The sequence below is a fragment of the Heterodontus francisci genome, chromosome 11 (genome assembly GCF_036365525.1).
Source record: "Heterodontus francisci isolate sHetFra1 chromosome 11, sHetFra1.hap1, whole genome shotgun sequence".
Lineage (NCBI taxonomy): Eukaryota > Metazoa > Chordata > Chondrichthyes > Heterodontiformes > Heterodontidae > Heterodontus > Heterodontus francisci.
In genome coordinates this window covers 28,649,247-28,671,286 of record NC_090381.1, presented here as the reverse complement: position 1 = coordinate 28,671,286, position 22,040 = coordinate 28,649,247, and the positions used below count along the sequence as shown (strand labels likewise).

General features: G+C 44.0%; 1 protein-coding gene across 3 annotated transcripts in view; it reads left to right on the top strand.

Annotated features, from left to right (window-relative positions):
• The first annotated feature begins 13,819 nt into the window (after positions 1-13,819).
• Positions 13,820-22,040, top strand: part of LOC137375154 (alpha-1,4-N-acetylglucosaminyltransferase-like) — a 54,009-nt gene continuing 45,788 nt past the window's right edge. Inside the window, exon 1 of one of the 3 annotated variants that reach the window (XM_068041851.1) lies at positions 13,820-14,121. The gene's annotated coding sequence lies outside the window, so the exon portion shown is untranslated. Of the gene's footprint in view, positions 14,262-15,261; positions 15,301-22,040 lie in introns of those variants that run through there. The other 2 variants (XM_068041849.1, XM_068041852.1) reach the window with 2 other exon arrangements.

Genomic DNA, 22,040 nt, shown 5'->3' with positions numbered 1-22,040 from the left:
GCTCTCCTCGTATTTGCTAAAAGCCTCTCTTTTCCTTTTCATCGTACCCTGAATGTTTCTGGTCATCCATGGTTCTCTGGGATTGTTGCTCCTACCTATTACCCTCGAGGAAACATGTTGGGCCTGTACCTTCCCCATTTCCTTCATGAATGCCCGCCAATACTCTTCTGTAGATTTCCCGACAATTAACTCTTTCCAGGCTACCTTGGCCAGATCCTGCCTTATTTTACTAAAATTCGCTCTCCCACAATCCAAAACCTTTTTTTGCAACTTGTCTATTTCTTTCTCCATAACAAGCTTAAATTGTACCATGTTGTGGTCGCTATCACCAAAATGCACCCCCACCAACCCATCAACCACCTGTCCGGCTTCATTCCCCAGAATTAGGTCCAGCACTGCACCCTCCCTTGTTGGATCCTTAACATATTGAGCTAAAAAGTTCACCTGTATACATTTTAAGAACTCCACTCCATCCAAGCCCTTAACACGATGACTATCCCAATTAATGTTGGGAAAGTTGAAATCATCCAATCTAATTACCCCACTATTATTTTTACACACCTCTGCGAATTGTGCACATATTTGCTCCTCAATTTCCCGCTGACTATCTGGGGGTCTATAATAAACACCGAGCAATGTGGCTGTCCCTTTTTCATTCCTAAACTCTACCCATAAAGCTTCATTTGATGCCCCCTCCAAGATATCATCTCTCCTTACTGCAGTAACTGACTCCCTAACAAATATTGCAATGCCCCCTCCTCTTTTACCCCCTCCTCTGTCTCGCCTGAAGATTCTATATCCCAGGATATTGAGCTGCCAATCCTGCCCCTCCCTCAACCATGTCTCCGTGATGGCTACTATATCACAATTCCATGTGTCAATCCTTGTCCTTAACTCATTTGTTTTACCTGTAATACTCCTGGCATTAAAGTAGAGGCCATCCATCCTGGTCTTATTCCCTTGAAACTTACTTCCGTTGTATTCCCTCTGACTTGTTTGCTTTCCTGTGTCTAGCTGTGTCCCTATTCTGCTAGGAGTCTGCATCCCCTCCCCCTGCCAAATTAGTTTAAACTCCTCCCAACAGCACTAGCAAACCTGCCAGCAGGGATGTTAGTCCCCCTCTGGTTCAGATGTAGACCGTTCCACTTGTACAGGTCCCACCTTCCCCAGAAACGGTCCTAGTGGTCCAGGAATCTAAAACCCTCCCTCCTGCACCAACTCTTAAGCCACGCATTCATCTGTGCTATTCTCCTATTTCTATATTTGCTAGCACGTGGCACTGGGAGTAATCCAGAGATCACAACCCGAGAGGTCCTGCTTTTTAGTCTACTGCCTAACTCCCTGAATTCTTGATGCAAGACCTCATCCCTCTTTCTACCTACGTCATTGGTACCAACATGTACCATGAGCTCTGCCTTATCACCCTCCCCCTTCAGGATGCCCTGCAGCTGTTCATTGACATCCTAGACCCTGGCACCAGGGAGGCAACACACCATCCTGGAGTCACGTTGATGGCCACAGTAGCGCCTATCTGTTCCCCTGACTACAGAATCCCCCATTACTATTGCTCCTCCTCTTTTTGCCCATTCCTCTCTAAACCCACGATGCTCTCAGACCTGCGGATGCTCCACAATGTTTCCAGCTGGTGTTCCAGCTCTGAAAACCTAGCTTCCAGGAGCTGCAGCTGGACAAACTTCCTGCACACATGCTGGTCCCAGGGACTGGAAATGATCCCGGATTTCCACATGCAGCAAGAGGAGCAAACCAGGGCTTTAAGCTCTCCTGCCATGACGAAACCCTTTAAATTTAAAACTTTAGAAGACTATTATAATAAAGAAATAAATCAACTAAGTCTTGCTAAAACAATGACTTACAATTCAATCCAGTTTGAAAAATACCCACCAGGACTTACTCACCAGTCAGCTGTGCTCTCGGCTCCCCTCACGCTCTTTGAGGACAGATAGGAAATGAAAGGAGCTCCTCACTCCCTCCTCACTGAACTTCCTCAGTCACAAAACTCCCACTTTAGCACTCTAATGCAGCCCCAAGTCAGCACTCCAGGGCAAACGAAGTCAGCACTGTAAGATGTCCCACTTTTATACTGTCTGACTCTAGCCCCTGAAAACTGGTTTAAGCCAGTTATCTAATTAACAAGGTGCAGCTGCAAGCAGAGCCTGAGTGAACTCTGTTTAAAGCTGGTTTAAAAGTCACCTTCTCCAACCCAAACAGCAACTGTTAAGTAAATTTGCTAAATAAAAGAAAGACTAGACTTCAGATAAAACTAACCATTAATTACCCTTAGTCACAAAACTCCCACTTTAGCACTCTATTGCAGCTCCAAGTCAGCACTCCAGTGCATTCTTTTGGTCTGGGGTCTGTTAGAGATACCTCGCAGTACTATCTATGCGATTAAAGGCTATGCCTTCCTAGCAATGTCACCCGGATGCCTGGCACTCTGCTCATCCTGCTACTTGTGAAGCATAGTTCCTGATCTTTATTGCTGCACACATGGCTGCCTACCCCTTGAGCTGGAAATTACTTGAAACAAATCATCTTGTTGTCTCTCCTAGTGTCACCAACCATACCTGCCCTTTCATAGTCCAGCGGTCTCCATATCGCTGACTCTATTACTCGCAGCTTTGGGAACATTTTCCCTCTTTTTGTTTTCCGTTTCTGTAATTTGCATTACTTAGATTGATATTCCTTTCAGTTCGACAGTGGCTCCTCTACCTGCTCATCACTTAACATTAAGATCAATTTATTTCATTCTTTTCAAATAAAACTTTAAAATTTTTATTTATCCATAAAACCACTAAAATTATGTATGTCCTTTTGTTGTTTCCTTTAAATGTTTAAAATACCAACACATATGATGATAATTTTCTTGTTCTCAGACTCCCAATTGCCACAATGCTGTGACACATGTCCTTAAATTCTTGAAGCTTTGGAAACCCTGTTGCACGTTCAACTGCCTGTACCCTGAAAATAAACCCCAAAGGATCCATTCTTCTCAAGGCCGAATGGGTTAATATCTGACAAACTCAAAGACTTAAAAGATTTATAATGCCCAATATCTATAAAGGTGTGTCGTTAGCTTAAGCTAGCTCTCTGCTGCTTTGAAATAGGCAGAAGTCCAAAGGCAGAACAAAATGCCGAAGATTGACTAATTAACAGAACAATGTAGCCAGAGTGCGGAAGAAGTTTTGCCGTGCTTGCTAATTATTGCTTAACTTTGTAGAAACAGAAAAACAGGACGCAGCTTGTAGCTAACCTAACCAACGGTCATGAAATGTAGACAGAGCAACTGACCACAATCAACTGTCTTAGGAAGAGACAGAGCTCATGATGGATTTTGGGGAAGTGAACGCAGACTGTTCGTTGCTGACTCTTCCGCTTTTTTCATGTTTGTGCAACCTAGCCAGAAGTAACGGCCAGATATAGTATCTGGAGTGTGTACGTTGAATAGGGAACAATAGCTTGTTATGCTCGAACTAACGCTTTACTGACCTCGGACTTTGCAAAGGGCACAGAGCTGTAGGCGGTCTTGTGGTTGTCTTGTGGGTGCTTATCTAATTGTGAAACTGTTAGCTCTGCCTCTTTTATACCATATAAGTCCACGGCGATCTGTAGCTTTTTGGAGTAGCACTGGACTGCCTTTAGGTAAGGTGTGCATCCCATGATATCATGCAATAAAGTGTTTATTCTCAACATCTGAGTCTGGAGAATTTGTTCAACAATTGGGCATAATCTGGATTTTCTCCAACACAGAGAGGATTTGAAAATCTGTGTCAGAGCCCCTGCTATCTCCTCCCTTGCCTCACATAACATACATCTCATCTGGGCCTCGGGATTTATCCACTTTTAAGCCCGCAAAAACAGCTAATACTTCCTCCCTTTCAATGCTAATATGTTCAAGTATATCACAATCCCCCTCCCTGATCTCTACACCTGCATCGTCCTTCTCCATAGTGAACACAGATGCAAAGTAATCATTTACAACCTCACTTATGTCCTCCGGCTCCACACACAGATTGCCACTTTGGTCCCTAATGGGCCCTACTCTTTCCCTGGTTATCCTCTTGCCCTTAATATACTTATAAAATGCCTTAGGATTTTTCTTTATCTTACCCGCCAGTGTTTTTCATGTCCTCTCTTCGTTCTCCTAATTACTTTTTTTAGTACCCCATATACTTTCTGTACTCCTCTTGTGCCTCTGCTGTTTTCAGCACTCCGAATCTGCAATTAACCTCCTTTTTTTTCCTGATCCAATCCGCTATATCCCTTGACATCCACGGTTCCCTGGACTTGTTGGTCCTAACCTTCACCTTAACGGGTACGTGTTGGCTCTGAACCCTCACTATTTCCTCTTTGAATGACTCCCACTGGCCTGATGTAAACTTCCCCACAAGTAGCTGCTCCCGGTCTACTTTGGCCAGATCCTGTTTTATCATACTGAAATCGGCCTTCCCCCAATTCTGTACCTTTATTTCCGGCCCGTCCTTGTCCTTTTCCATAAACACATTAAATCTTAAAGAGTTATGGTCACTGTCCCGAAATGCTCCCCCAACTGACACTTCTACCACTTGTCCAGCTTCATTCCCAAGGATTACGTCCAGTACTGCCCCTTCTCTTGTTGGACTTTCTATGTACTGACTCAAAAAGCTCTCCTGTATGCATTTTAAGAATTCCGCCCCCTTTAAGCATTTTACACTAAGACTATCCCAGTTGGTATTAGGTAAGTTGAAATCCCCTACTATTACTACCCTATTATTTTTACACCTCTCTGAGATTTGCCTACATATCTGCTTCTCTATCTCTCACTGACTGTTTAGAGGCATATATTACGCTCGCAGCCAAGTGATTGCCTCCTTTTTGTTTTTAAGTTCTACCCAGCACCGCAGCCTCACAGCTCCAGCGACCCGGGTTCAATTCTGGGTACTGCCTGTGTGGAGTTTGCAAGTTCTCCCTGTGTTTGCGTGGGTTTCCTCCCAGTGCTCCGGTTTCTTCCCACATGCCAAAGACTTGCAGGTTGATAGGTAAATTGGCCATTAGCAATTGCCCCTAGTGTAGGTAGGTAGTAGGAAAATATAGGGACAGGTGGGGATGTGGTGGGAATATGGGATTAGTGTAGCATTAGTATAAATGGGTGGTTGATGGTCGGCACAGACTCGGTGGGCCGAAGGGCCTGTTTCAGTGCTGTATCTCTAAACTAAACTAAATATCATCCCTCCTTACTGCAGTAATTGACTCCTTGATCAAAAGTGCAATGCCACCTCTTCTTTTATCCCCTCCCCTGTCACGCCTGAAGAATCTGTACCCTGGAATATTGAGCTGCCAGTCTTGCCCCTCCCTCAACCATGTCTCTGTGATAATCACAATGTCATAATCCCATGTGCTAATCAATGCCCTCAATTCATCTGTCTTACTAATAAGACTCCTTGCTGAAATTAAGTTACTGAAATTATATCCTTTACTTATTCGTAACTGCTTTTTCCTTCCTTAATTTGTTATACATAGCACCAACATCCCATTAATTGTTTTTCCTCTGCAGCATAAGCAAATAAAATGCCAGCCAGCAGGCAGCATCCTGCCCCACTATCCAGTAATGCTTTCCTGCAGATTCTCCTGCAAGTTGTCAGGGAAAGGCAGGAAGTCTTCATCCCTGCAAATGGAGTCAGAAGACCCTCCCGCCTGACTAAGGCGACTTAGATGGAGGTAGCAGAAGAGGTTTCGAACTGTAGGGTGATGCGCAGAAACTGGTATCAGTGTCGGAAACGCCTCAATGACTTGCTCAGATTGGCGAGGGTAAGTGGGCTTGGCAAAGCTGTTCTATTGTTTATCGCCCTGGCTTCGTGTCTTTCAGACAGAGGGTAGACAAGGCACGCAGTGGAATGCGTGAGCCTTGGTGACATACACTAAATGGTTGGCAACAGGCAAGGTACAGGCCATAGCCAACCAGCCCGTGCTTGAAAAACTCAAAACACAGCGTCACACATTAGATTTGATTCTGCAATTGAGTGACATTTGCTAAATAATCCTCAGTGTGCTAAGAATTACACTGACAACCAATTAGTACTGTCATGCAGGCCCCCACCTGCGAAGAATGAGGCATATTAATTTCACCACATGGACATTAAATTTCAAATTGTTGCTGGGAAAAGAGAGGGCCTGTTACAAGGACTGCCAGACCTTGTCTGGAAAAAAGGATGTTTGCATATTACCAGACAGTGACTGAAAGGTCAAAGGGGTTATTTGCTGCTCCAATGTAACCCACAATGGACCTTTGATCATTAGGTATTGTGTGTAGAGGAGATATTCCAGGGTTTGCGAGGACAAGACAATCCACAAAGCCAGAAGTGGTTATGCCAGCTGGTCACATGACTAACTGGCTGTTGCAGGGTTTTTTTTTAACCTGCCACAACAGTTTGAACTGAGACCCTGCAGAAAGCAGTTTGCTCCTGGACTGAAGAAGACCGCCTGCCTGCTCCCATCTCTTTCTCAAGGAACTCCAAAACCATTGAAGGCACATGAACCCCAAGAGAGAAAAGTCTTCTACAGCGAACAAGGTTTAAGAAGAATACTGGGCCCCAATGAAAAGCAAGATCTACCTACAATCAAGGACTTTACAGTGAGCTCGAAGCACAGTAACAAAAAACCTCTTCAGAGATTGCTTCAAACTTTTCCACTTTATTTTTCTTCTGCTCTTTTCTGTCCCGATCTGCATGTGTGTATCACGTATGCATGCTAGTGTGGGCACATCATGTGTCCGTAGGCATTAACTGAATTAGAGTTTAAGTTGAATAAATTTCAATCTTTCTTCTTTAAACCTAAGAAAGCCTATTTGTTCTGGTCTCTTTGCCTTATAATTGGAAAGTGATGGACAAGGATTTACCAAGAGGGAGCTAAAAACACAGTGTGTTTAAAACTAAAACCCTGTTGCAGTAAGACTAGGTGAAGGCTGAAATAGAACCAGAGACCTCTTTCTCACCTGGTCGTAAGAGTACACAGGGTCCTGTTCTTTGTAGACAGATGAACACGTACACACATTGAGCCTGTTTCAGTGAAACAAAATAAGTGACAGCCATTCGCTTGTTCATTCCTCAGGGCAATGTCTTGACCAATCAGAGTCAAGCGGCCTGCTTTAAATTTCAAACAAAGCTTGGCAGTTAATTGTCAGTCACCATAAACTGGTGCATTCTCCATGGCAACGCATCTACCAGTCAGAGTCCTCTTGCCAATCAATCAGCACTCTCTTCTCATACAGTATATATTTGTTGTTTCCCTTATATTGGTATTCTTGCGAATTGTCCTGATCAGTGCAAGATGAAAAGCATCGACCAAATGCTTCTATTTTCAGAAATACTCAAGTTCTGTACTACCAAAAGACATTTTTATTCTGTTTAATATTTTATGCACACTTGTAAATTATTTATTTTGTTTCTTTTGAAAAGGAAAATGTTTATTGGAGGAGTATGGCACCAAAGCATTGATACGCACTGCAATGCATTTCATGAAGTGTCCAGTGTCCATTTTTCATATTGATTTTAGCCTTCAGTCCTCAATGATGGCTATTTGTCAGTTGCAAATTTCAGTTTTTTCACCACTAACATGCCTTACGTTTGTAGTTCTGCAGTCACCCCCTTACCGTTCTTGCATTGCTGTGTTCTCAGTTCCATCGTAGCCCAGAGAATTCTTTGATCTGCCGGTCACATCAAAATGTTGCAATGTTGTAGCTTCGTATGTGTGCGGGTTAATGCCTTGATCCGGCAAATGGTTCCAATGGAGACACAGGTTGCTTTTATTGAAGTTGATAGCATACAGATCAAAGCTCTGCAGTCAAGCCACATCCACTTGTGAATGGTGGTGGACAAATAAACAACTAACAGGAGGAAAACGCTCCACAAATATCCCCTTCCTCAATGTTGGGGCAGCTCAGAACATCAGTGCAAAAGAAAAGGCTGAAGCATTTGCAATCATCTTCAGCCAGAAGTGCCGAGTGGATGATCCATCTCGGCCTCCTCCTCCTCCTGAAGTCCCCAGCATCGCAGATGCCAGTCTTCAGTCAATTCAGTTTGCTCCAAATGATATCAAGAAATGGCTGAAGGCACTAGATACTGCAAAGTCTATGAGCCCAGACAACATTCTGGCAACAGTACTGAAAACCTGTGCTCCAGAACTTGCTGCTCCCTTAGCCAAGCTGTTCCAGTACAGCTACAACATTGGCATCTACCTAACAATGTGAAAAATTGCCCAGGTACGTCCTGTACACAAAAAGCAGGACAAATCCAACCCGGCCAATTACCGCTCCATCAGTCTACTCTCGATCATCAGCTAAGTGATGGAAGGTGTCATGGACAGTGCTATCAATTGGCACTTGCTCAACAAGAACTTGCTCAGTGACGCTCAGTTTGGGTTCTGCCAGGGTCACTCAGCTCCTGACCTCATTACAGCTTTGGTCGAAACATAGACAAAAGAGCTGAACTCCAGAGGTGAGGTGAGAGTGAATGCCCTTGACATCAAGGCAGCATTTGTCCGAGTATGGCATCAAGGAGCCCTAGCAAAACTGGATTCAATGGGAATCGGGGAAAACTTTCCACTGGTTGAAGTCATACCCAGCACAAAGGCAGATGGGTTTGATTGTTGGAGGTCAATCATCTCAGTCCCAGGACATCAGTGCAGAAGTTCCTTCGGGTAGTATCCTAGGCCCAACCATTTCCGCTGCTTTATCAATGACCTTCCCGCCATCATAAGGACAGAGGTAGGGATATTTTCTGACGATTGCACAATGTTCAGCAGCATTTATGACTCTTCAGATACTGAGGCAGTTCGTGTCCATCCGGAATTCAACACAGAGAAGTGTCAGGTGATACATTTGGGGAAGTCAAACAAGGCAATATATGATTGATGGCAAAATGCTTAGAGATGTAGAGGAAGTGAGGGACTTTGGAGTGAATGTCCACATATCCCTGAAGGTAACAGGACAGGTTGATAAGGTGGTTAAGAATGCATATGGAATACGAACCTTTATTAGCCGAGGTATAGAATATAAGGGCAGGGAGGTTATGCTGGAACTTTATAACTCATTGGTTAGGCCACAACTTGAGTGCTGTATGCAGTTCTGATCACCTCATTACAGAAAGGATGTAATTTCACGAGAGAAAGTACAGAGGAGATTTACGCGGATGTTGCCAGTATTGGAAAAATGCAGCTATGAGAAAAGATTGGATAGGTTGGGGTTGTTATCCTTGAAACAGAGAAGGCTGAGGGGAGATCTGATTGAAATGTACAAAATTTTGAGGGGGCTGGATAGAGTGGAGGTGAAGGGCCTATTCACCTTAGCAGAGAGGTCAGTGACTAGTGGGCATGGATTTAAAGTGATTGGCAGAAAAATTAGAGGGGAGATGAGGAAAAACCTTTTCACCCAGAGGGTGGTGGGGGTCTGGAACTCACTGTCTGAAAGGGTAGTTGAGGCAGAAACCCTCAACTCATTCAAAAGGAGTCTGGATATGCACCTCAAGTGCCGTAATCTGCAGGGCTACGGACCAAATGCTGGAAGGTCGGATTAGAATGGGTGGATTATTTTTCGGCTGACCCAAGTGGCCTCTTTCTGTGCCATAAATTTTCTATGATTCTATATAAATACTGTGGCTACAAGAGTAGGCCAAAGGCTGGGAATTCTGCAGTGAATTACTCACCTCCTGAGTCCCCAAAGGCAGTCCACCAACCATAAGGCACAAGTTAAGAGTGTGATGGAATACTCTGTACTTGCCTGGATGAGTGCAGCTCCAACAACACTCAGGAAGCTCCACACCATCCAAGACAAAGCAGCCTGCTTGATTGGCACCCCATCTACCACCTTCAACATTCACTCCCTCCACCACCGACACACAGTGGCAGCAGTGCGTACCATCTATAAATTGGAATGCAGCAACTCACCAAGGCTCCTACGACAGCACCTTCCAAATCCTTGAACAGGCAGCAGATGCATAGGAACACCATTACCTGCAAGTTCCCCTCCAAGCCACACACCTTGACTTTGAACTATATCGCCATTCCTCGACTGTCATTGAGTCAAAATCCTGGAACTCCCTTCCTAACAGCAATGTGGGTGTACATACATCAGATGGACTGCAGCGGTTCAAGAAGACAGCTCACCACCGGCAATTAGAGATAGGCAATAAATGCTGGCCTAGCCAGCAACTCCCACAACCCGTGAAAGAATAAACTAGAGTTGTGAAACTAGAATAAAGCATTAATGCAAATGTTGAAAGGATGTGACTAAAACACTTTGATTCATTCTGGATAAATTAGAATCCCTGGAGAGTACTACTGGTAGAAGAAACTATAGAGATTTCATCAGTGCAGGGAAAGACTCAACAAAATGTGAAGCCTGAAGTGAATGATATCAATGATGGTATTGTACACTGGAACATCAGTCTTCCTTTGATGTGGGGATTGTACCAGAAGATTGGAGGATTTCAAATGTTATACCCTTTTTAAAAATGGGGAAAGAGATAATCCTGGCAACTGCAGGCCATTCAACCTACCGTCAGTGTTGTGGAAAATTTTAGAGACAGTAAATAGGGACAAAATTAATTGACATCTGGAAAAGTGTAGACTTATCAAATGAAAGTTCGCATGGATTCATTAAAGGCAAAACATGTTTGACAAACTTGATTACGGAGAGGGTGCAGGATATTCTGCAGGGGGAAGGGAGTGAGCCAGAAGGTGGGTACACGATGGTACCAACGACATAGCAAGGGCAGGTATTGAGGTCCGACATTCAGATATTGAGGAGCTCGGGAGGAAGTTAAAGAGAAGCACTTCGAAGGTAGTAATCTCTGGATTATTCTCAGTGCCACGCGCTAGGAAGAGTAGAAATAGGAATATAGGAAGGATCAATGTGTGGCTTGAAGCATGGTGCAGGAGGGAGGGTTTCTGATACTTGGGGCTTTGGGACCAGTTCTGGGGCTGAAAGCACTGATTCAAATGGGACGGTTGCACCTCAACAGGACTGGGACCAATGTCCTCGCGGGGAGGTTCACTAGTGTGTTTGGGGAGGGTTTAAACTAAATTGGCAGGGGGATGGGCACCAGCATATACAAGTAGAAAAGAGGAATAAGGTGACTAATGTGAGAATATTAGACAGTACTGGAGAAGGGACTAATTCTATATTATACTGGAGTGGACTGAGAAAGACTACGAGGAATGCAAAGACAGGATTACAGTGCATATGTGAAAACACACAAAGTGTGGTGAATAAGGTCGGTGAGCTACAAGCACATATAACCGTGTGGAAATATTACATAGTGGCAATAACGGAAATGTGGCTTAAAATTAGGCCTGAGACACGGCAGCACTCATGGCATGGATGGACCTCTCCATCATCCACTCATGGCTGCGCATGACCTCTGGCATCTCCACCAGATGTTGCTTTACCTCTTTCTGCAACTCCAGCATGCCCTGTGCTGTTGACACCAGAGGCTCATCATCATCCTGGGGCTCGGCCTGGGCTTGGCCACCCACCTCCTCCGACTGGCAGAGGCCTCAGCTGTCACAGCCTCAGCCAACTGCTCAGGCATGCTTTTGGTGCTCTCGCCAGCTTGTGGCCCTGATTCTAAAGCTGAGCGGATACCCACCGAGGTGAAAGTATCTGCACTGGTGGAGGGTGCACGGGATAGTGGTCCTCCTCCTCAGAGGTGGACGGCTGTCCCTCTGTGGTTGCAGATCCCTGTGAATGACTACCGACATGAGCGAACACAAACATGTGCGGGTTAGGCTGTGCAGATCTCCTAAAGCCAACCAAGCATAATGTGGGTCTCCAACATTAATGCGCACGCCGACGGAAAACAATTCTCGCTCTCTTGAGCAGGGACTCTAATCTCCCCATCTGATATTGTGCGGCCACTCCTGTTTGCCCGCCAGCTCCAAGGCCTCTTCATCGGCGGAGGTGAGTGGACATACATCTGAGAGTCCTCCGCCTTTTCTGGGCCCTCTTTGTCCTGCTAGAGGACGGATGGAAGTGGTAGAGAACGGCACAGATCAACATGACAGTTCTGATCATTTCAGCCTCTCATCCCCTATTGGAGAATCTGATGTCTCTCACACCGACACTTGCTATCAGAGGAGTTAAAGATTGGTGAACTATGAAGGAAGGTGGCCTGAGTCTGAGAGACAGCTATGCAGCTGTCCAGAAGAGACAGAACCCTAGCCACTCATCCAATGCTACCCTCCTCATGTTGTGCTGCCTCTCACGTAGACACATGCAATTCTCAGCAAGGCGATTGGTATGGAGCACGCATGTTGGCAGATGGCAGGAAGTCATTGATCCTCTTCCTGCACTGGACCCAGTTGCACTGGGTGACCCCATGGCTGCGATCTTCACCCAGGCTTGCTTGGTCAGGTGGGAGGACCTGTTTTTGCCATCAGTGGGGAAGAAGAACCTCCCATCTTTCTCTTGCAGCCTGGAGAATCTGCAGGCAGGCAACACTGAACTGTGGGCCACCCTGTGGCTGGAATTTTACACCATCCCTGTGAGCCAAATGGTGGCATGGGGGTGGCGTAAAATTGAGTGGGAGGCTCTGGGAGGCCTTCCCGAGCTGCTCCCACCTCCCCCACTTAATGGCCACTTAAGGGCCCTTGCCCACCTCCATAGATATTTCACCCATGGAAAGAGGGCATGCTGGGGAGGTGAAAGGCCACCCAGTGAGACCTGCCGGCCTTTCTGCGCCCCGGTGGTTGCCCTGACAATTGGGCACAGGGTTGAGGGCCGCCCCCGCCTCCCAACCCACTCCGGGACCCAAGACGCACCCCCCCCCAGCCAAATGAATACCCTTGCCTCACCTGGGCTCGACCGATCACCCTGGTAAGGCATCCAAAACCTACCTTGGATCCCGGCTCCAGGCTAACTTACTTGGTCGGTTGGGTTGCAGTCGCAGTAGTGGCCACCGCTCCAGGTGGCGCTGCTGGGACTAAGAGCTGCCAGACCGATGAATGGCCAGCAGCTCAATGAGGCGAGACTTCCTCCTTCCAGCGGGTGGAAGTCCCCCCTCAGGACAATGAAAACCGGGGGGCCCTTAAGATGCGGGATGGATCCCTGGGCTAGGCGGAAGTGGGTTGGCCACCGACTTTTTATTTATTCATTTTTATTTATTTATTTAGAGATACAGCACTGAAACAGGCCCTTCGGCCCACCGAGTCTGTGCCGACCAACAACCACCCATTTATACAAATCCTACATTAATCCCATATTCTCTACCACATCCCCACCATTCTCCTACCACTTACCTACACTAGGGGCAATTTACAATGGCCAATTTACCTATCAACCTGCAAGACTTTTGGATGTGGGAGGAAACCGGAGCACCCGGCGGAAACCCACGCAGACACAGAGAGAACTTGTAGCTCTGCACAGGCAGTACCCAGAACTGAACCCAGGTCACTGGATCTATGAGGCTGAGGTGCTAACCACTGTGCCGCCCCCACTGCGTTGGTGGTGAACTCCCGTCCGCCGAAGGGAAAATTCCGGCCTATGTCTTTGCTCGGACATCGTCTTCTGCCCCGACCCGAACCCAACCAGACCTGACGACATGCATCAGGTTCGGTTCAGGTCGGGTCAGTCGCTTCCGGGTTCAGCATTGGGGCTCGGATCAGCCCGGGCTGGACATGGAGAGTGCTGCCTTGCTCCGGGAAGTAACCTTCAGATGAACATTCAGGGGGTCTGGATGGGAAATGTGCAGTGCTCTGAAATCTTCCCTATTCTTCCTGTTTGAAAACATATCTCGGTAGCCTGCAGATGGCAGCTGTGGTCTTATTACTGACGCCCTCACACGAATATCGAGGTGTGAAATGCTCCACCGCACTTACCCCAGCAGCTCAGAGCACACCGGCCTCACAAGTCTTTCACTAGATGTTTCATTTATCCAGTTTTAGTTCATGTGTTTTTTTTTAAATAGAGCAGTTCTCTGTCCTTTTAAAGCCAGCGAGAGAGTGCAAAATCGTGGAAAAATGACTCAGTGCCTGAGAGACAGCGAGAAGGCAAAGTCTGGAGCCTACTTCTGGTTTTACAGCAAGGAAAGAGAGAGAAAGAAAGACTGAGATCAGGAAAAACAGAAATCAGAGGTGAGAAGAATGGGAGGGAAAGAAGCAGCTACAAGTTCTGACATAAAGCACCCGAGTGAAATTAACCCAACCCTTTACATTCTGAAATCTATCAAGTCTGGGAGAAACTGGCAAGCCCGGGGAAGATACCAATAACTGCAGTAAGTACAGAATCATTAACTGAGCTCTTGCTTTAATCTATACTTGGCCCAAGGATTTAAAATTATCTGGAAATAGGGACATTAAACTTCCCAACCTGAGATCTCCGGGGAGATTTTTCTTTGTTAATGACATCGGAACTTGATACAGTTCAGAAGCTTGTTTGTTACATTGCATGATTTGCTGAAGTGGATTTTTTTCCCTGTGAGTGCTCAGGGTCGCGGCGCCTTCGCCTGTTTGAAATCAGTGTTTGTTATTTTTTTTTAAACTTTATGATATTAATTGAACACAGGTACATCAACAACTGGCACCTGGTCTAAAGCCTGGCTACCTGACCAAACCCAAATACCTGTCAGGTTCGGGTCGGGTCGGGCATTTAAAAAAATTAAAGGACTCGGACTCGGGTCAGGTTCCGGTTGGCTGTTGTCGGGTTGTGCCTGGGTCGTGTTTTAATTTTATACCTGAGCCAGGCTTTAGCGTGGGGGGGTCCAGGACCCAGTCAGACAACATTGTGGGCTGCACTACTGTCATAATTGTGGCGATGGTGGCTGAGGTCAATTCCCCATATCAGTTATTGAAATTATACCTATGCTGTATTCAGCAGCTTTTTTTTGCCATTTTTTCACCAGTAGGAGATAGTTACAGCAGTGTGTGAATGACTGGGTGTTCTAAAGATGGGAAACACATTTTATTGTGTACAAATTCTTGATTAAGGTGCTGTAAAGTAAATGTATCAGATGGGATTGTCTGTCAAATGTCTGCCTCATTTTGCTTTTACATTCTGCCTTATTCTGCTAATAATATGCGGACGTTTTAGCTTCTGGAATTGCCTGTCTGAAATGTCACTATGGTCTCAAAAGTGGAAAATAACTTCCTTTTAGTTATACCTGTTTGGCCCTTGAGCTGACATCATTTTTAAGGCAGAGCTTCCTGGTGTTGTCATATCTGATATTGATCTTTCGTTTAGTGCTCTATGTAAAACAAACAACTCTTACACCAGCTGTCCTTACACACAGCTGGATCACTGGTATATCTCAGCAGGTGGGTAATGGTGACTTTTAAAATCTTTCCTTTGTAATATTAAGATTTTCTTGTCATATTGGAAATGGTCTTTGCTCTGTCACATCCCATTGTTTCCTTTTACACGCTTACCCGATGAGCAGTATTTAGATTAATATAAAATAGACATTTTCAGCACAGGGGAAAACGGATCTGCAGCCTCACTCCTGTTCCTCAAACTCGTTCGTTAAGTGTTTCTCAGATATAAAATAGTGAAACTATCAGATATGTCAACACAGGCGCGTATCCATTGTCTCTCGAGACAAGGAGGCCCAAAAGAAGAAAGAAGAAGAAGTCATAAAATAATATTTTATGCTGAAGCCAGTAAATGTTTGATTTGGTGTGTTGCAACGTAGAGTAACAGGGAGGGTTCAATATGATTCTGTTTAAAACTAAATAACTAGTTCATCATTGAGGCTGCTCTGAAGTTCAAACAGTGAACAGTTGAGTCAGACAGAACAGGAAGGAATGGCCCTTACTAGGAGCACCTGTTGGGAAACTACAGGCTGCCAGCTAGTGATCTGTACTTTCTCCTTGCTTGTGGGGTAAAGAAAGAAGGAAATTGCATTTAAATAGCAAATTTCACAATTTCAAGATGTCCCCAATCACAGCCAATGAAGTACTTTTGAAGTATAGTCACTGTTATAATGTAAGAAAATGCATCGTTTGCAGACAAGGTTCTACAAAGAACAATGAGATAATGATCAGTTAATGTGTTCTCATGATGTTTGTTGAGGGATAATATCGGCTGCTACACTGGCAGTGTTCTTCATGGGATCGGCTTGGCATTTCTTCGCGGATGAAGATTTTGGGAAGGATGTAACCATTGGTGTCATGAGATCATTTACATTACAACCACCTGGCAGTTCAGAAGGGTTCCTCAATTTCACATCACATCTGAAAGATGACATCTCCAACAGTGCAGCAGTCCCTCAGTTCTGCAGTGAAGTGACAGCCTGCATTATGTGCTTATAGTATCTTGAAGTGGGGCTTGAAGGCACAACCTTCTAACTCAGATGTGAGAGATCTAAGCACTGAGCAAAGGCTGACATATCAGCAACTTGAGACAAACCAACAATTGTTATACAAGTAGCAATGTGATTCCTTCGTTGACTCGAAACTGAATTTGAAATCCTTGCTTTGAATTTTTTTATGGTTTGAAACAGTTCTGGCCTATTAAAGTGTGGTTGTTGAATGACTGGTTCCAAAGTCACTCCCTCTGCTGCATTCCGCCGAAGGTCATCAATCAACATAGTTGTAGAAAATTATGAGGGGCCGAGATAGACTAGACGGGTAGGACCTGTTTCCCCTAGTGGAGAGGTCAATTACCGGGGGCACAGATTTAAGGTGATTGGTAGAAGGATTAGAGGGGACATGGGGAGAAACCTTCACCGAGAGAGTGGTGGGTGTCTGGCTTCACTGCCAGGAATGGTGGCAGAGGCAGAAACCCTCAATTCTTTTAAACGGCACCTGGACATGTACCTGAAGTGCTGTATCCGGCAAGGCTATGGGCCAGGTGCTGGAAAGTGGGATTAGATTGGGCGGCTAGTTTTTTCAGCCAGTGTGGACACAACAGGCTGAATGGCCTCCTTCTGTGCTGTAATATTTCTATGGTTCTTTTCGAATGCTGTTCCCTTATTTTGAATTGGGTTGTAAAAGATTGGCATATAGCTCATGATAAACAGTTTATACATGCACTAGTATTGGCAGTGCTTGTATTAAATGTACAGGTGCAGAAAGCAGAGAGCTGTAAGGGAGTGTTGCCTGTCTCCATCCTGTTAGAGAAACTTCCAAGCTTGTTTATCATGAAGACAGAGACGAAGATGCTTTGGTAGAGACTATTTATTGCTTGTCGGAGTTTACTTCTCCACTCCGAACACCCAGCCAGAGCTGGCTGGCTCTTTATATATACATCTGAGTACAGTTAACTGATCAACATTCAACACCTGTTCACCCTAATACCTTCAACTACCAAGTATTTAACATCCATTAACAGAACTGATTAGACACCAAGATCCCCTTCTTTTCTTTACATTAAATACATTTTTATATATGTTTACATATTAAAAAAAACAAAAAAAAAGATAAAATAATGATACATTTTTTTAGCTTACATTATACCATCAATGTTCAACAGCAGTCATTAACATACAGTATATTCCCTTTAAAAAAAAAACTTGTTTAAAGAATTACAAAGCGATCTAAAATTTAAAAAATTCCACATTTTCCTAACTCATCATTAAAAGACAGCCCTCTTCGAGGAAATCCAACAATTTCCTTTAACAAGCACCTCTTTGTAAAACAATCGGACATCTGATGACTTGCGTCGACCCATTTTATTTTGGAAATTTCTTTTCTTTCCAACATTTTTTATACTTGTGAGATTAATCCTCAACCTCTTTTCTGTGACACTGTTGAACAGACATTGTCCCAGAGAGAATGGTTATCTATGTAGCATTCTATAGGAAAGTTTTTCTCTGATTGCCCCTTATATGAGTTCCTTTAAAATACTCGCTAAATACATACCCATATCTATTGCTTCTATCAATGCAAGCAGCTAAAGTACTTTTAACTATGTATTTTCTTCGATTCCCAAGCTAATGGACATTTATCATTTCTTCCCATCAAAAATATAATGAACTCTGCTCTGCTCAAATAACCATTCAGGAAGATTTGCATGTGAGGCGTCACTAAATATGAGTAATTTCATTTCTTCTGGGTCACCCAGTGCTGTACATTTGTCTAAACTCAATTTCTTCAATGTCTTATTTGCTTTCAGCACTTCCCTAACAGTAATGTTTCAGCATGGTGCTCAATTGCAATACATCACAACAAACATCTAGCCTAGTTTGTGTGCACAACCTGTGCCCAATTAAGCTCCTTAATTGGTCTGCTTCCTCCTTCGTTGGAGTCTTCCTTTTGTGAGGATCTGGCCAGATTTATTGGGACCCTATAAACATTCTCTAAGTAAGACTGTTGATTTCGTGTTATCTCCCAACTTTGTCTAATATTCAACCCTATATATTTAAAAAGCTCCAGAAACCAGACTTCCAATTTTAAATTCCTGTAGAACTTGATCTAACATATTTCTCATGCCGCAGATCCTCCACAGAAAATTACCTCTGTGTATCATGAAAATGCCTGCTAGTTTTTCTTCATAGTACCAATGAAACATTGCTGGATCTGCTTTTAGCTGAATACGACCAGCTTTTCGTCGGACAGACCAAACTGATAAATACCACACCCTGGATGCATCATTTAGCCCATACACTCACTTGTTTAGCTTCCATAATTTCCCTTCTATATCTCCAGCTTCCTTTGGTGGCTTTAAAAATACTTCCCTTTGAAATTTCTCTCATTGCAAAAATGCTGTTTTGATGTCAATGGACTTACATTCCCATGAGTGTCACTAAAAGGGGTAGGAAAATCCTCAAACTTACTTTTCCTGCTGTTGGGGAGTCTATTCTAACTTCCTGGTCACCTAATCATTCCTCAAATCCCTGAGCTACAAGTCTGGCCTGAGTTTTATATGTAGCATCGGAAAGTAGTTTCTCTGTACAGATCCATCTGCGAGACATGCTTGTTATCCTCTATCTGGCACCTCCCTGTGTACACCAAACTCTCTCCAACTGTCAAGCTCTTTTTGTTTTGCCTCCTTTACCAACTTACCATCTAACTTGTTGGTAGCCAATAGAGCTTCTCTATTGCAAGGGCTTCTACTTCCTGTGGTGCTCCTCGTCTGGTCTCTGGTCCTTGCTGTTGTGAACCCACATTCCCTATTTCATTTCCTATCCTTTTCTGGACTGCTACCACTCAACCTGTCCCTCCTAGGACCAGACTTCCTTTCACAAGTTCATGACCCTTTCCTTGGCCTTTGATCATCTTCAGGCCCACTGTCTGAACTGACACTACTTTTTATGGCCTTCCACAGTTTCACTTCCTTCTGCCAATCTATAGGTCTGATATCTTGGTCTTTTATTTTATTTTTTATTTATTTAGCGATACAGCACTGAAACAGGCCCTTCGGCCCAGAGTCTGTGCCGACCATCAACCACCCAGTTATACTAATCCCATATTCCTACCACATCCCCACCTTCCCCTACCTATACTAGGGGCAATTTATAATTGCCAATTTACTTATCAACCTGCAAGTCTTTGGCTGTGGGAGGAAACCGGAGCACCCAGCAAAAACCCACACGGTCACAGAGAAATTGCAAACTCTGCATAGGCAGTACTCAGAATTGAATGTGGGTCGCTGGAGCTGTGAGTCTGCAGTGCTAACCACTGCACCACCCTTGTCTTGCACATTCAACCAATGTTTGTATTTCCCCGTGGCCTTTCCTGCCCTTCCTATAATGGCGGCTTCCCTCCATTCATTTGTCCCTTCTGGCATACAAGTTACTCGAGTCACAATTTTCCACAGTTGACCTTTGGGATAAATGGCCTTGTCTGGATCTTCACTATCACTTGGTCCACTCTCAGTCAGCCCATTATCTGCCACAATCTGTTGCTCATAAACGTCAGACATATCCGCATGTGAAGTTCATGGTGCATCATCAGTGTCTGTCATTTGTTCAGATTCTGGCAATGTATAATCAGTTCCAATAAGCCGTGAGGAATGTACTCTGTTTGGTTACCATGTTGCAAAATTACTGTTTCGCCATCGGTGCCTATAACTTTTCCTGGGCCTCTCCATTCTTTCTGCCCTTCTCTTTTGTAATACACCCTGTGCCCGGTATTAAAATTCTTTTCTGATGGTCTGATCAGATACCTCTAAGCTGTCCTGATTTTTTTCTGGAACCTCTGCCTTAATAAATGCTCTTCTCCCTGTAAGCACGGCATTCAAATGTTCTGCATAAATTGAACTAATCTAAAGCCAGAGGGTGATTCCACATTACCGAAGGTACTTTCGGATTCATGCTGTAAAATAATTGATAGGGGCTGTAGCCCCTAACCATTTAAAGCATGTTTTTCATATGTACTGCCCAAGCCAGAGCAGTTGTCTACTTACAATTTGGTTGGTCGGCTAAAACTTTTTCGGAGCACTTGGTCAATCACAGCATGATTTCTCACAAATCCCATTACTGAAAGGACTTTCTACTGCTGTGTGCATCACTACAATATTCATATTTTCACATATATTACTGAACTCATCATTGGCAAATTCTCTTCCATTGTCAGTTAGAAATCTAGCCAGTGCTCCCAGACCCATTTCTATCCACCTTTCCATTATCTCATCAACTATTACTTTTGTCTTTACTATAAATTACCATTGACAGACTGAATCGAGTCACTATGTCTACACTATAAAGTGTAGAAGAAAAATGTTTGTCTTTATCCCATACCTTCAAGTCCATTGCCAAGGTTTCATTAAAGTCCCTTGCTAATGGGATATTGATTACATGTCATGGAGTCCTCCTGTATTTTTACGATCTCATTTTTTACTGATATCCTTGATAACTTTAGTGCAGTCATCATCTATTACCCCTGCATCTTTGAACAGAATCTTCAACCTATGACAAGATGGATGTGCAAACTGTCGATGTACTTTTGGAATCATTTGCATTTTCTTTAAATCCCTGCCCCTGGATGCCATTTATCCCTCTTTAACATCCTGCTTAGAGATATTAGGTCTCATTAAAAGGAATACAATAATGTCCTGACAAAGCTACAGATTTCCCAAAGACAATCACCTTATCATGTTCCATATCAAATTTCAGCTGAGCCTGTTTCATAGTTGGTTGACTTAACAGCTAAGGTATTTCACTGGATACCACATCCATACTAATAAAATGGTTTACCCCTGCTATTTTACATGGAATTACCACTCTTTTTAGTATTTCAATGTGTTATCATCCCCAAACCTGAAACAGATAGAACTGTCATATTCCTTGACCTTAATTGGGTCTTCCTTACTTCAAAGAATCCATGTAACACCTTAATCAGTCCACTCCAGATACTGTGAATGTACACCCACTGTCCAGTTTTCCACAATTAAACAAATCTGCAACCAGAACACTCAGTACTGGACTGAAGCTTCTCATGACCAGTACAATTCCTTCTGATTGATCAGTAACATCATCCTCGCCTTCCGAACCTTCCATGTCATGTGTCGTCTCAAAAACCCTGTTATTCCCTTTTGGACAATGCAACATATAATGATACTGAGTCACATCAGAAACACCTGTTGACCACCTCTTGGTTATTTCTGGGGTTCATCCTTCTGTCATAATTGCCCAATTCCTGCCATCTGTTATAGCTGCTAAAAGGGTTTCTATCCTCATTCATTTTGAGAGAGATTTTCCTTTCATACTGATGTATGTGCCCCATATTTGAATGGCCTCAGAATGTTGCGAACATTGTATCCTTCAGTGGTGACACTGCTGAAGAGCCCATTTGCACCATGAAAGCAGCCAGAAAGGAATGTTTTCAGGATGTCAGACATATGATCAAATAGTATATCTTGCTTTGAATCTAACTCCGGTTAATATCAAGAGCCTATCCATGTTCAATATCCTAGTACAATCCAACAATTTGAAGGAAAGCACAGACTGACCGCCATCTTTGGTGAAGCAGACCGCAGTTCACTAACCAGGGAGAGGGGATTTGTGCCTTAGGCTTGAGTACAGATAATTACACCAATGAATAGATTAATTTTAGTAGCTAATTGTTTATTTACCATCAGATTTCTCCTCATACATAAATATCACTTCAGGTGTCTT